Raw genomic sequence first — 15,107 nt, forward strand, 5'->3', positions numbered from 1 at the left:
GTGTTACTCGAAGATGCACTTTTTTGTGTCTCCAGGTTCCCTTAAGATGAGCTATATAGAGAAGTTGCTCTTATGAAGGGAGTACTCATCGTCCTCTGCTCGTTATTATGTTGGGGTCTTTTCGGTGTAAGCTTCTTTTTGTCTGTTTTTATTGGTCCATAGATGTTTAAGTGTGGTACAGTAATTTTTCAGAATAGACCTTTTATACTCCAATTCTTCATTTTCCAATATTGTATTTATATGGACGGCACGATATTTCATGAAATACAATATAAAATATATCTGATTTATATTTATGCACTTAAATGATATATTTGTGTATAATTTTTTTTTTTCGCTAGATGAAAAGTATATATTTAAAAAAAAAATATTTAGTTATTAAAACCTATTATAACTGAAGTTGAATTAAAACCTATTATATATATTAATTTTTAAATCAAATTTGATTATACATGATTCAAATTCGTCACAATAGATTTTTTTTTTTAGTGTGAAAATAGAGTAGACTGTAATAGTTGTTTTCTCCCTTCAACTTATTCCAAGAATCCATTTCATCCAGGAATTGGAGAACCAAGTCATTCATCCAAAATCAGATCCGAAACTCATGTCTCGGCACGATACCAAATCTATCCTTGCTGACTTGCCATTGGGATATAAAAAAATAAAAGAAAATAAAAAAAGAGAAGAACAAAAAGATGGGAAGGGGTAAACAATGACAAAAGAGGATGTAATTATTCAAGCGATTTTCAAGTTCTGTAACTAGTGAGGGCTTTACAGTCATTTTTGTAACAAACTAACAGTAAAATTGACCCTATTTTAATAGAATGGCTAATTTGTTAAATGGAATAAAGTTAGAAGCCTAATTGTTACTTAAACTTAAAATATGCACTAATATGTGAGTTTAACTAAAACTTAAAAACTTATTTGTAGATTACCTTTATTTTTAATAACTTAGCATTTGATTGTTTTACATCCCAAAAAAAAGAGTGTGTTTCTGCTATGAAAGAAATTATTAATGCTCTTAAAATACCCCTAATGTGAGCTGTGGTTGATTTTGAGGACTGGTACTTGTTGTTGGGTTTGCTCAGGATTCCATCAATGTAGTGGACAATTGAATTTATGGAGAGTGAGATATTGGAATTTTTTTGAATTCGTTTGTTGTTGGGTTCTTTCTATGAATTCCCATTGTTAAAGAACATGTGCACAGGCTTGTTCTGGAATTCTTTTGTGCTTTAGTCATTTGCTTGATTTTCAGATTTGTTGTACTTCAGAATAAGTATTTGGATGAAATTCAGATTATTTTGAGGATTGATGATTTGCTTGATACTCAAAGATTAAGAATCTAAAGCTAACAACTGTGTATGGGCTATTAGCCTTTGTAATATGACAATAAAGATTGTTAAGAAGTCATAGCTTATCAATTGAAAGTTATTTTTGGAGATCTGATAGATGAGTAGCAAAGTGCATTTGTTCTTAGCTTTTTAATTAATGTCTTGGTGGCTTTTGAGGTTTTCCGTTATATGAAAACTAGAGGTCCTTTTAGTCGTCGTTTAATTGGATATGATCGGTTTATAATATGATTGAATAGTCATTTCTGAAATTTACCATATTAAAGTTAGATTTTTCAGCGATTTAGAAAATATTAAGTATGACTGATATCCGAACTGTATCTTATTCTATATTTATTAATAGTGCTTTAGTGGCTTCTATCATTCTGGTTAGAGGTATTGATAGGTGGCCAATATTTCCTCATTTATTTCTTCTTTATTGCAAAAGTTTGTCTAATCAATGAGTAATGGCAGTTTACATGGTCTTCGAGTTTGGGTTTGCAGAGGTGCACTAAGGCTCAATTCTATTGAAGTTGGCGCTATTGCATCTATACTAGAGCGTTGTGCAACTTTTATCTAGCTAAAAGGTTAATATGCACAATGGTTGTTTTTAGTGCTCATGCGGCGGACTCTTTAAAAAAATTCTTTATCTGCCTCCTTAGGGCAGCAAAAAATATTCTTATTAAAATTGTTGCACAAGCGATATCTATATATAATATGTAGTGTTTTGTGTGGTGAGGCAGAAGCAGAATGAAAAGTGAAAGCATTTATGTTTTTGAAGGCAGTTATGTCAGGCGAAAGGGGTCTTTTAAATCAGCTGTATTTTAACATTTTCTCAGTTTCGGCCAAACGATTTCCATTCCTCCCGTTATATTGTTTGTTCTTTTCTATTACATTGTTGAATTTCTAATTCTCACATCATACTCTTTAAATGGTTTTTGAAGATCCAAATCACTAATAATATCACTTGAATTAAACTCAAGACTGAGTTTGTTTTTATATTTATGCAGTGGTGTTGGAGGTTGAATTCCCATTCGATCTAATATTCTTTTGCTTAAATTTAAAATATCTTTCAATATCTATAAAATTATATATGTCAAAAATTTACACTTTATATCAATATAAATGTAATATTATTGGTAATGATAAATTGACAAATGTCAAATGAAAAATGAAAAATAATATCAAATGAAAAGAAAGTAAGGAAGAAAGAAAATATCACAATTTACAACTTTAAATTCTTTTAATATTGCAAGTTAGATAAATTAATTAAGTTCATACAACTAACTCAATAGTATTTAATAATGACAATGACAACTAAATTAAAGATTTTTAAAATGCAATTCAGGAATTTTATCAAACACTTTATGTATAAAGTTTTAAGTTAAGTAATTTAAATATTAGTTTATACAATGGCAGCAATAAATTACTCATGAAGAAAAAAAAAAATTAAAGTATTTCAATAAACACCTAACATGCACTATATACACAAGGCAAAATCAAAAAATAAATATACAAATTCTAATTTGAATTAGTTCAATTTCATAATTGAAGTATCAAAATAATATTGAAATTGAAGAAAATAAAAAACTTCACTCACCTAAAATTGAAGAGCAAGAGAAATACTTTGAAATTTCAATTCATTTAATTAAAAAAAAGTAAAAAGCTATAAATAATCTTTAATTTGTGAAAAAGAAAATTAAAATACTCCAGATTGCAAGTTATAAACAAAATTAGTTTTCTGAAATTTTTTTTAAAATTTGTATAGGGAGCGGGCGTGAAAATTTTAACTTTCATTATATATATATATATATATATATATATATATATATATATATATATATATATATATTAAATTCGGTGCAGCTAACGGGATGGAATAATAGAATTGGAATCTCATAAATTTATTTAAATATATTTATTATCATATTAAATCTATTAGTGCACTTTTTAAAAAAAGATATTAAATTTAAATTTAAATAATTTAAATAATTTAAATTATATTAATTATTCATATAACTTACAAAATATTATTCGTATTAAGTAATATTTTATATTTTATCTTATATTTTATATAGAATTCAATATCATGTATCAAAAGATAATTTTATTATTTATATAAGAATCTCACAACTTCAATTTGATTATTTATTCAATATTTGTATTGACGTAAATATCAGAGAGGTTTCAAGTGCATTTACTTAATATTTTCTCTATTTTGTAGACTCGAGAGAAATATAATGAAAATAAAATAAGAATTAAATTATAATTTTTTTTTTGTTATAAAGAATTTCAACTTATTATTAATTAAGAGTGTAAATAAAATTAAAACCAATGAGACTTCCTAACTTATCTTGATAATTATAATTTTATTATTATTTAAAAAATTATTATTTAAAAAATTATAATTTAATTATTTAATTATATGAGCAATTTATTTAAATTTAAAATAATAAAAAAATTTATTAACATTTAAATTATAGTTGATTAAATTTTATCGTAAAATATTTCTTTTAACATTAAATTATTTATATTGAAATTTTATCATGACTTAAATTATTTAATAAAAAAACAATTAACTAAAAAAATTATCTCTCTAATACTTACAATTTGTTGTTATTTAATTTTTTTAATTTCAGAAATCCTTAATTAAAATTTCTGGTAAAAGATGTTTTTTTACATTTAAATTCTATTTATTGAAATTTTATTAAAAATAATGACTTAAATAAAAAGTTTGTATATAAAAATACAAAATTTAATATATTGTATTGGGAATCAAAATTTTATAATGTATTATATTTTGAAATAAAATAACAAATTATTTAATTAAGTATTAATTTAATGGAATTATTATTAATAATAAATTCATATAAATTTTTTTATTATTTATTATTTTATATATTACATATTATCTTTATTTTGATTCATTACAAAATAATATATCATTTAACTATTATTTAAAATTTAAAATTTAATTAATTTTTTATTTAAATTTAATCATAAATTATGATAATAGTGTAGCTTTCTAAATCTCAATAATCATATAATCTTTGATGACTTCAAACACTTTTACAATTATTTTAATAGTTTTTGATTTCATTTATTTTTTTTACCATTATTTTAATAGTATCAATAGAGTTTTATTTTGTCGTTTTAGTGATATTTAGAATTAATTTTTTTAATTATTATACCAATAATTAGATTTTTAGATGGTTTTTCTGTTTACAAATTTGTAACAAATTTAATTTAATTTATTATTATTTTATTATTTATATTAATGATATAAGTAATTTTTTATATGAAAATAATTAATAATATTTATTTTTATAACGAATAAAGACACATGAAAAGCATGTAAAAAAAGTTTAATATAAAATGAAAATATTCAATTTTATTAAATATTAATAGATAGTTGAATTCTCATTTAGAAAAATAAATAATTAGTTGAAAATTGTATTAAAAATAAGAAAATTAAATAAAATTATAATTATCAATTTATATATTACACATAATATAAAAAAGGAAAATGAGAAATATTTTAAGATAAATGAAAATAAAAAGATAGATAAAAAAATTATGGGATGACAATTATTAATTTATATATTAATTATAATAGAAAAAAATAAAATAAAAAATATTTTAAGATAAATAAAAATAGAACATGAATAAAAATTATGGGATAGAATAAATAATTTTAAATATAGTAAAAAAACTCTTAAATATGTATTAAATAATAAAATAATTTTTCTTGCTTTAGTAATTTAAAATAATTTAAATGATTACAAAAATTAAAATAATGAATAAAAATATCAATTGGCTTAAGTTAAGAGTGAGTATGTGGAATTTTATTTTTTATTTTTAATTTAAATAGTTTAATTTATTACTTTTAAAAATATTATTTGATTTTATCTATATTTATTTTTTTAAAAAAATAAATTCATAATTTATTAATTTTTTAGATTTAATTTTTTTATAAATTTAAATAATTTATAAAAATTATTAAATAATCTAACCATAACTTTTTTATATAAAAAAATTTTTAATTTATTTTTATAAAGATAAATAGTTTAATATATAATTTCAATCAGATAAATAAAGTAAAATAAAAATAATAATTATTTTTAATAATAAAAAGTGAATGTATAAAAATAAATTAAATAATAAATGAATAATTTATTTTATAAATATTTTAAAAATAAAAATATTAGTATATTTGAGGTTGAAAACTTAAAAATCAGAAGTAAAATTTTAAATTAGAAAATAATAGAGAAATAGGATGATTGTGATTTTATTTATAAAAAAATTATTATCAAGTTTGAGAGTTTTTAAAAAATTTATTAATTTATTTTAATATCAAAATCATTCAATTAAAATATTTATATAGTTCATAAAATTAAATTATTTAATAATTTATAAAAAAATTATTCGTCAATTTATTTTGATTTTAATTAAATATACTAAATAATATGAATATAAATATTAAATATGTATAATTAAAATTATATAAACTAAATAATATAAATATTAAAATAAATTAATAAAATTTTTTAATTTATTATATGTGAATTTACACATGATTCATAGGCTTGTTTTTTCTTTGAAAAAAATGAACTTATAATTAATTCATTAATTAAATATTATAATTGCAAATTTAAAAAATATATTTTTAAAAAATTATATATTGTCATGTGAAATTTATATAAAAAAGAGAAAAAATATTAATTGTACTAACACAAAAAATTATATAATTTCAAAAAAAAAAACACAAAAAATTATATGTAAATTAAATTTTAAAATTAAATATATTACAATTTTATATTCTTCCCCATCTTAAAATGTTCCTAAATATAGTATTAAGTACTTCGTTAAGAAGTATTTGTATGTATAGAATAGGTAACCGACTCTGTACTAAGAATAAATCCTAGCCATTAAATTCTAATCAATTGGTTAAAAAAAGTTCTGATCAGAGTTATCTGTTAACGCGTCGCTTACAGATACGCTAACAAATCAGCGTCCACCGCCTCTGAAATAAAGACCTTGTCAACATTCCGCAACCGACTCTGAGATGCTTCCAGATTAAGCGACACTGATTCAAAATAAATCCCGGCCGTTAATTTATGCAATAACAATTTAATCTCAGCCTTCCAATCTCATTCTACTTCTGTATAAATACTGCTCTACCTCCGTTCCTAGGATTCTTGCCTTGGGTCTTAGGGTTTGAGATGGTGATGGATGTGTTGATTAATTCTGGTGTTTTCTTCTATTTTATGCCAGACGTCTGTGAGATCGTTTATCTTTGATTGTTTATATTGATGATATGATTCCTGTATGTCTCGGTTCGCATGTGCAGGGAAGATTTTGATGCGAAGAGAATTGTTGATCTGGATATTTCTTCTTTTCTCCATACGTGGTTTTTGTTTGCAAGTTATTTTTGCTGAAGATCGAAATGCCTAGTTTTATTAGGATCACTTTCTGGGTTGGTTTGGATTTGGTGGATAGTTCACCATGTTGGTAAGATTTCTTTCTGGTTGTTTTGTGGTGTTAGGTATTGGAATAAGCATAATTGTGGATTGAGGTCGAAGGTATTTTCTTGTTTTGCATTGGCTTTCTGTTCACGAGGAATTTGCATCTTGAATTGAATTGCCACGCAGCTTAACACAGTTCTGATGATTGGTTAATTGATTGATTTCAGCTCTAGTAGGAAACAGAGTTCTGTTCCTGATTTTTTACGGTGTAATGCGGCATTGGTGGTAGCTTGACAATCGATTTAATATGATATTTACTTTTGAATTATTGCAATTTCTTCTTCTATACACGTTTCCACAAAGACATTCAAGGTCAGTGATTTTAAATTGGTTTCTTTCTCTTTTCGGTCAAGTGTTATTTCGTCGTCCTTCATTCAACGAGTTACTCGGTGGTTCTTTGATCATTGTTAAATCTTCGAAACTCTGATTAATTAACTTATATGATGGCTGACAAAAACGGTTCTGTTGGTGGTTTCTTTCTGCGGCCTTTTTCAAGGTATGGATCAATCCACTTATTACCAGGATTGGTGGTTTGTGGTTTGATTTTCAGGATCATGGAGCATTTTATTTAATCCTTATAAACCTGTCAGCAGGCTGGTGAGGGAGATCTTCTTTCTTGCGTTTGTTAATTTAATTTATATTTCCGGATCATTGGGCATATAGATTATTTTCTGATTTGGTATGTTTGTATGTGGTTTCAGCTAATTGTTCGATGAGGATGTTGACTAGGAATGAAAAATTATTGAAAAATTCTCGTGCTTTGTATATCCAGGAAATTATTGGTATGTTAGGGAGTCATCTTGTCCCTAACCAGACATATGGAACATTATTGAAAAATTCTTGTGCTTTGCATGGATCAATGGTGATCCAGGAAATGTTTGATAAGCTAAACGAGTTGGCCATGATTTCTTGTTGCCTAATTTAGTAGGAACTTGCCTTTGTTGGCTGTGGCATCAGTGGCGTTTTGCTATCCAGCACTTCCAGTGCATTGTTCTGCCAGCTTGTGTCATGGGACATATTGAAAGAGAATATTTGACATCCATTTGGCGTTGGGTCTTTGATGACAGGCATGAGCTTGCATCTTCTGTGACTCATGATTTGCGAATACGTGCAAAGGCTTGATAAGGAAGTCTTTTGTGCCTTGTCCGTTGGTTGAAAGTTTTTTCTTCTAAAATATCAAATATTTTCTCCTTAAGAAAAGGTTTTGGGGGTTATTGTTCTGAGGTTTGTGGTGTGATTTCCAGGATTGGGGAGCATTTTTGGGGTTGATTCCTTTGTGCATGGTTAGAGCTGTTGGCCTGGTAGTTGGGGGAGATACTTTCACCCCTTTGAACTAGTTTCCTAGCCTGGTTTTTTATGTATTTGCAGCTTTTTATTTGAGGAGGATGTCAAGCAAGAATGAATGGTCAGGGGTTTGTCTCGCTTTTTCCAATATTGGTTCTTTCATTATATCAAGTAGTGTAAGTGTTGTTATAACTTTGAGATCCTTCCTTGACAGGTTTCCTTGATTCCAGTGTTAAATTGTGGAGCATAATGGAATTAATTGATGATATTGATGTTGGAAGTATTCTCTTCTTCTCTTGTCTTTTCTTAACTTTTGATTTTCAGGATCATGGACCATTTTATGTGATCCTTATAAACCTGTTGGCAGGCTAGTAAGGGAGATTTTCTTTTAACCCCTTTGTTTCTTGCATTTGTTGATTTAATCTATATGTTCTGAATTTTGGCATATAGAATTAGTTCCTGAGTTAGTATGTCAAGGGAGTTTTGTTGTCTCTCTTCATTCTCTCTACTTCATATAAGTAGAATCATGGAACTAATACTGTGATAATTTTTAGATTTGTGGTGCCTCCTGATCAGTTTCATTGGTAAAAGTGTTAAGATTTATCAAATTTTTATTTGATGTTTGTTTTTCCAGGATCTGCACGACATGGATTAATAATGATGCAATAAGTGTTTGATACGATAAATATGTTGGCTGTTTGTGGGAGCCTGCCTTCTGTATTGTCTCTGGAGTCCCATTACTAATGACTGCTCTTAGCATTAGCTTGCATATTGTGTGCTAAGTGGCTTAAGATGTGTTTGATACAATGATATTCTGCCTATTATATGGTGTTACTCGAAAATGCATTTTTTAGTCTCTAGTTTCCTCTTTAGATGAGCTGCCCTATATGGAGGGAGTTGATGTGTTTGATACAACGGTAGCGTGAGCCCATTTTATGGTGTTACTCGAAGAAACACTTTTTTGCTTCTCCAGTTTCCCTTAAGCTAAGCTATATGAAAGGAGAAGTTGATGTCATCGAGGGAGTATTCATTGTCCTCTGCTTGTGTTATGTTGGGGGCTTCTTAGTGTAAGCTTTCCATTTGTCTGTTCCTTTTGGTCCAAGATGTTTAATTGTGGTTTATTTTATTTTATTTTTAATCTCCTCTTATTTTTCTGGCAGTTACATCTCCATACACATTAGGAGCGTAGTGAGTGAAAATTGTGATATTGATGGGGAGGTATTTTTTCTTTTGCCTGGATCCTCTAAAAATGAGATATGCTTGAGCTGCATTCCCTTGATTTTCTGCATCCTTATCTTCTATTAGGCTATGAACTTGCTTCTGCTTGGGGGGAATGCGATAGTCTTGATTATGTTCCTTGGTGATAGTTTATAAATCTTCATATGAGCAGGTGGTGTCCTTGTGTAAGAACAGTAACAAATGAGATGCAGATTCTTTTTACAGGATCTGCTCGAGTGGATTGACGTATGGACCACTACTGATAGGATGTTGCCTTTTGTTTCTTCTCTGGGGTCTTATGGCTGCATGGGGAGTGTAATTATGACTATTCTCTTTGGTTAGTTCAGCTTCAGTGTGAGTGCCTCCTGCGAGTCTTTCTGGCAGTGTGTGGATGATCATGAACCGGAAGTTATTGCCCTTGTTTTTGGTTTGAGTTGTACTTTCTCAGAATCAACCACCACCAAACATTTGTGAACCAATAAAACAAATAAAAAAGAACTAGTAGTAATTTTTCCCTGTAGTGGATGAACTGGATTTGTGGAGTGGGAGATATTGGAAGGTTTCTTTTAATTTATTTGTTGTTGGCTTCTTGATGATGGCACAGACATGAGCTTGTGCCTTCTTTATAAGTGCCCTCATTACTAGAGAACATGCACACAGGCTTGATCTGGAAGTCCTTTTCCCTTGTTTTTTGGATGGAAGTGTTTCTACTTGAGTACCATATATGTTGTTCTTAAGAACGGGAATTGGCCGCATCAACCTTGGTTATCTATAGCTTTTTTCCCCCTTGTTGGATCCCCAATGCACATTGTGAAACCTGTTGACAGACTAGTGGGGAGATTTCTGTAACCCTTTCTGTTTGGCTGGAAGTTAGATTTATAATATTAACTATTCACATAGAATTATTTCTGAGTTTGTATATTTGTGTGTTTTCAGCCCCTTATTCGAGGAATATGTATTGTGGGAATGATCAAGGGAGTTCTCTTGCCCCTTCTAGCGTGTGTTTCAAGCTTGTTATTTGATTTAGATGTGGTGTGGGAATGATCAGGGAGTTCTCTTGCCTCTTCTAGCATTGGCTCTCCCCTTCATACAAGGAGAATTTTTGAGTGAATATTCTTATAGTTTTGCTACTTCCCTTATCAGGTTTCCTTGATTCCAGTGTTTTCTCGTGGAGCATATTGAGATCAATTGAAGATGCTAATCGAGTACTCTCTTTTCCTTCTTGACCTTCTTAAAAAAAACCTTTTTTTTCCTTTTTTAGGTGTTTGATCGTCTTTTCTTTTCTTGATTCTTGTATCTAATCTTTTAATATAAAATAAATTACTATTTAATCCCTTCATATCAGGCATTTTAGATATTTTCCTAGTTAGTTCTTATATTTTGTAATACGTAACGGCTTTTTAAAAAGTTTACTATAACTTCTAAAACTAGTAGGCGGATTAATTAGACTTTTTAAAATGGCAGGATTGTTTTAATGCATTTTTCAAAATTGAGAGGCTAACTAGTGAGTTTTAATTTTCGCTTTAATTTAATGCATGCTCCCTATTGTTTTTGCTATGACTTTGCACACATAGCTTCTTATAAGATATCCTTCTTTTCAGGACAAAAAAAACTAAGCATGTGTATATGAAATTTTCTCATTGATCTTTCCATAGTTGTCTAATCGAGATTCGAAAATCGAATATAGTTGTAAGATCTGCTGAAAATTCAAAAAATCAATTAAAAATAATACATTATCATGATGACATATAGAATAATATTTATTTGTTATGTTATATAATTTCAATTTTAGAAATATTTGTTTATGTTATATAATTTCAAATTTAGAAATATTTGTTATAATAATGTGTTGTATATACACATATATTTATATATATATAGATATATGTATGTATACACACACACACACACACACACACACGCACACACACTTTATAGCAAAAATGAATACTTATGATAGTTTATTTCTACAAACCTGCCAGCAGGGGAGTTGGGGAGATGTTTCCATAGTTATGAAATTTTCTCATTGATCCTTTCCATAGTTGTCTAATCGAGATTCGAAAATCGGATATAGTTGTAAGATTTGCTGAAAATTCCAAAGATCAATTAAAAATAATACATTATCATGATGACATATTTTGATAATATAGGATTGTCATTCGTCTAGTTAGAAATATTCTTTATAATAGAATGATATTTATTTGTTATGTTATATAATTTCAATTTTAGAAATATTTGTTTATGTTATATAATTTCAAATTTAGAAATATTTGATATAATAATGTGTTGTATATACACATATATTTATATATATAGATATATGTATGTATGTATGTACACACACACACACACACACACACACACACACACTTTATAGCAAAAATGAATACTTATGATAGTTTATTTCTACAAACCTGCCAGCAGGGGAGTCGGGGAGATGTTTTACCCTTTATTTTGTGCTTGTCATTTAATTTATATATTCCTTGTTATTAATATTAGGTCATATCGAACTAGTTTTTGAGTTTGTATATTTGCATGCATTTTCAGCTTATTGTACGAGGAAGATGTCAATGGGGAATGATTGCCTATTCTAATATCGATCCTCTTCACTATAGAATCCTCTAGCAGATGATTTATAGTTTTTTTGATTTTTGCTGCCTCCTGATCAGGTTTCTTTGATTCAAGTGTTCCTGAAATCCAGACATAAGGAACTTCTTTAGATTATGATAAGGGATTGGAAGCTCTCTTCCCCCCTTGCTCTCTTCCAGAAAGAAGTGTTTCATAAGATATTTTGAGTTGGCCATGTTTTCTTGCTGTCTTTGCCCAAGTCTTTGGCTTAAGATGTGCTGATACAATGATATTCTGTCCCACCGTATTTCATTGACAAAGATGCACGTTCTTATGTGTCTATGGTTGAGCCAATGATACTGTCCATCTTATTACATTATATGGTCTCAAATATGTACTTGTGTTTCCAGGTTCCCTTGAGATGAACTGTATAGAAGGAGAAGATATTTATGAAGGCGTGTATTTCTAGACCTCTGCTCATGTTATGCTTGGGGATAATGGGTGTGGTTCTCCTCTTGTTTGTTTTAATGGTTCAGATATGTGTAGTGGTGGTTGATTCTAAGAGCTTTCAATTCCGTCAATGTAGTGGACTAATGGGTTTGTGAAGGGACTTGTTGAAAGAAAGAATTTTTCGTGTCCATTTGTTGTTGGCTCTTTGATTATACGCATGAGCTTGCATCTTCTATGACTCATTTGCAAATACGTGCACAGGCTTGATCAGGAAGTGTTCTGCACGTTGGCTGTTGGTTGATTTGAATTTTTTGCGTCCATTTGGTGTTGGCTCTTTGATTATAGGCATGAGCTTGCATCTTCTATGACTCATTTGCAAATACGTGCACAGGCTTGATCAGGAAGTGTTCTGCAAGTTGTCCGTTGGTTGATTTTTTTTTTCTAAAATTAGTAGTTCTTTTTTCACTTATGAAAAGGTTTTGGGGGCTACTGTTCTGAGGTTTGTGGTGTGATTTTCAGGATCGGAGACCATTTTTTGAGTTGAATCGTTTGGGCATGGTTAGAGATGTTGGTTGGGTAGTCAGGGAGATTTTTTCATCCCTTGAACTAGTTTCTTAGTCTATTTTTGTATGTGTTCCCAGCTTTTCATTTGAGGAGGATGTCAAGCAAGTATGTGAATGATCAGGGGGGTTGTCTTGCCTCTTCCAATGTTGGTTCGTACTTTGTATCAGGTAGCGTTTAGTGTCGTTATAACTTTGTGATCTTTCCTTGACAGGCTTCCTTGATTCCAGTGTTGTTATTGTTACATTAATGTATTGCACTTGTTATGATGACTTAGATATGAGGGGTACGGATTTGAACAAGGCTGATCCATCTTGTTTATGATCTAGCACGTATTTCAATTGTGTGCTTTTGCACGACCTGCGTGGCTATATTAATAAATTCATGGGCTTCACTGGTATTAATATTGATGTGGTTACAATAATTTGTTGGTGATGAATTTCTGGTTATGTTGGTGAGTTGGTATGGTATAATTCATTGATTTGTGGCATCAACCAGTTTAAGGAGCTTGTGATTTGTATGTGGTTCTCTTGCTCCAAAGATGAGAATTTTAAGCATTAATTCCTGGTCTTCTTGATTGCCAGCTTTAGTGTGAGATCGAGTTTCATCAAGGAGTTGTTTTGACAGCCTGTGGATTGGCATGAACAGGAAGTTAGGTCTTAATCAAAAGATGCTGATGTATCCAGGCTCTCCTCATAATTCGTTCTCGTTATTGTTTGTCTTGTTACTTTGTGATGGAGTGTCTTAGATGTGTGTCAGCCAACGCAACTGTTAACATGGGTTTGCAAGTCTCAGCCTTTCCTTTCCCCACTTTGATGTAGTTCCCAGATGTTTTGAAGTAACAAAATTTTCCTGTATACTTCCTGGTGCTTTGCTGTCTACTGGTATATGGTTGTAAAATAACTGCAAGTCTTGTTCTCTTCTTTGGTCTTCTTCCAGGTTTACTTGCTACAATTGGATACTCGAGGCATGAAGGGAATCCTGATTTAATTTTTTATTTTGTGCTCCTATTCTCTATCTGTATCATATAGTGATCTTAAGTCTGCATGATTCAATTGCTCTCTGAGCTCTGCTGTTGCTTTCCCTCTCTCCTCATATGTTGGCAGTGATGATGATCAGCAAATGAGGTTTCTGTTATGATCTTTGTTCCTTTCCTTGAGGTTGAGTGAGATAGGTTGACACGGATAATTAGCTGGTTTCAAGATGTTGGGAAGGAGACGGAAGATGTCCTTTGACATGTTGGTTATTGCTGCATCTGTATTTTCTGGTTGTGGTATTGGTATTTTCTTTGTGCCACAGGAGGCTGGTCTTCTTGTGAATTGTTTTCCAAGCGTTAATTACTTTCTTTGTTGTTCTTTCTTCTTTAGTGGTCTTCATTTCTGCCGTTTTAAAGCATGTAACTCCGCCTGTGTTAGCGAATACATGGCCGGTCTCAAGCCCGGATAAAGGAGGAGAGGTTGCAAGTGCTAATTACTTGGTAAGGTGATAGCAATTGCTTAGTGCTTGATACTTGATTATGACGGTGATTGTTGAGTGTCTGAATGATAGAAATGAGGTTGTTCATCACCAGAACTCAATGCTGTTGTTGATTGTGGTATCAGACCTTTTGGAGTAAACACGGAAGAGTAATGGAGCATTTAAGATCTCTTATGAAGAGAAAATTTACATGCAAGAAATTCCATATTTATAGTGTACTATTTGAATACTTTTGTGAGGATCGTCCCTTTTCTCGTGCTAAACTCTCTCTTTGGGTAGACTGAAAATCCCAATTTAGGAGGTTTTCTTTTGGAGTTCTAGAAGTCGTTTGTATTACCGATTTTGCAACATGGAGCTCGCAGCAATGCGTATCAGGAGACTATTTCTCTCGATGAAGTACAAAATCAGAGTTTTTTTTTTTTTAATAATTTTACTAATAAATGTGTTTATAAATTTATTATTATTAAATATTTATAAATATTTTAATTAAATATATAATTATTTAAAATTCTAAATTTTTAAATATCAATTTTTTTTAAGGGAGTAGAATTTGAAATTTTTAGATTTACTTCCAAATAATTTAAGTAACTTTCTAAAAATAATTTGTTAGTGTATTGCATAGGACTAAAAATGTACAAGTAATCTTCAATGAAAAAACTTACGTTAAATTTTTAATAAAAAAATTATAATAATTTTG

General features: G+C 29.3%; 1 long non-coding RNA gene across 4 annotated transcripts; it reads left to right on the forward strand.

Annotated features, from left to right (window-relative positions):
• Positions 1–6,345: 6,345 nt before the first annotated feature.
• LOC110615508 lies at positions 6,346–14,835 on the forward strand. 4 transcript variants are annotated; one of them, XR_006350641.1, is made up of 3 exons: positions 6,480–9,204; positions 9,298–9,355; positions 10,292–14,835. It is a non-coding gene; the product is annotated as an uncharacterized LOC110615508 (long non-coding RNA). The 4 variants fall into 4 exon arrangements; XR_006350639.1 differs by having other exon boundaries at positions 6,481–9,204; positions 9,581–14,835; XR_006350640.1 differs by having other exon boundaries at positions 6,346–9,355.
• Positions 14,836–15,107: the final 272 nt, after the last annotated feature.

Source organism: Manihot esculenta, chromosome 5 (genome assembly GCF_001659605.2).
Source record: "Manihot esculenta cultivar AM560-2 chromosome 5, M.esculenta_v8, whole genome shotgun sequence".
In the NCBI taxonomy this organism is placed as follows: Eukaryota; Viridiplantae; Streptophyta; class Magnoliopsida; order Malpighiales; family Euphorbiaceae; genus Manihot; species Manihot esculenta.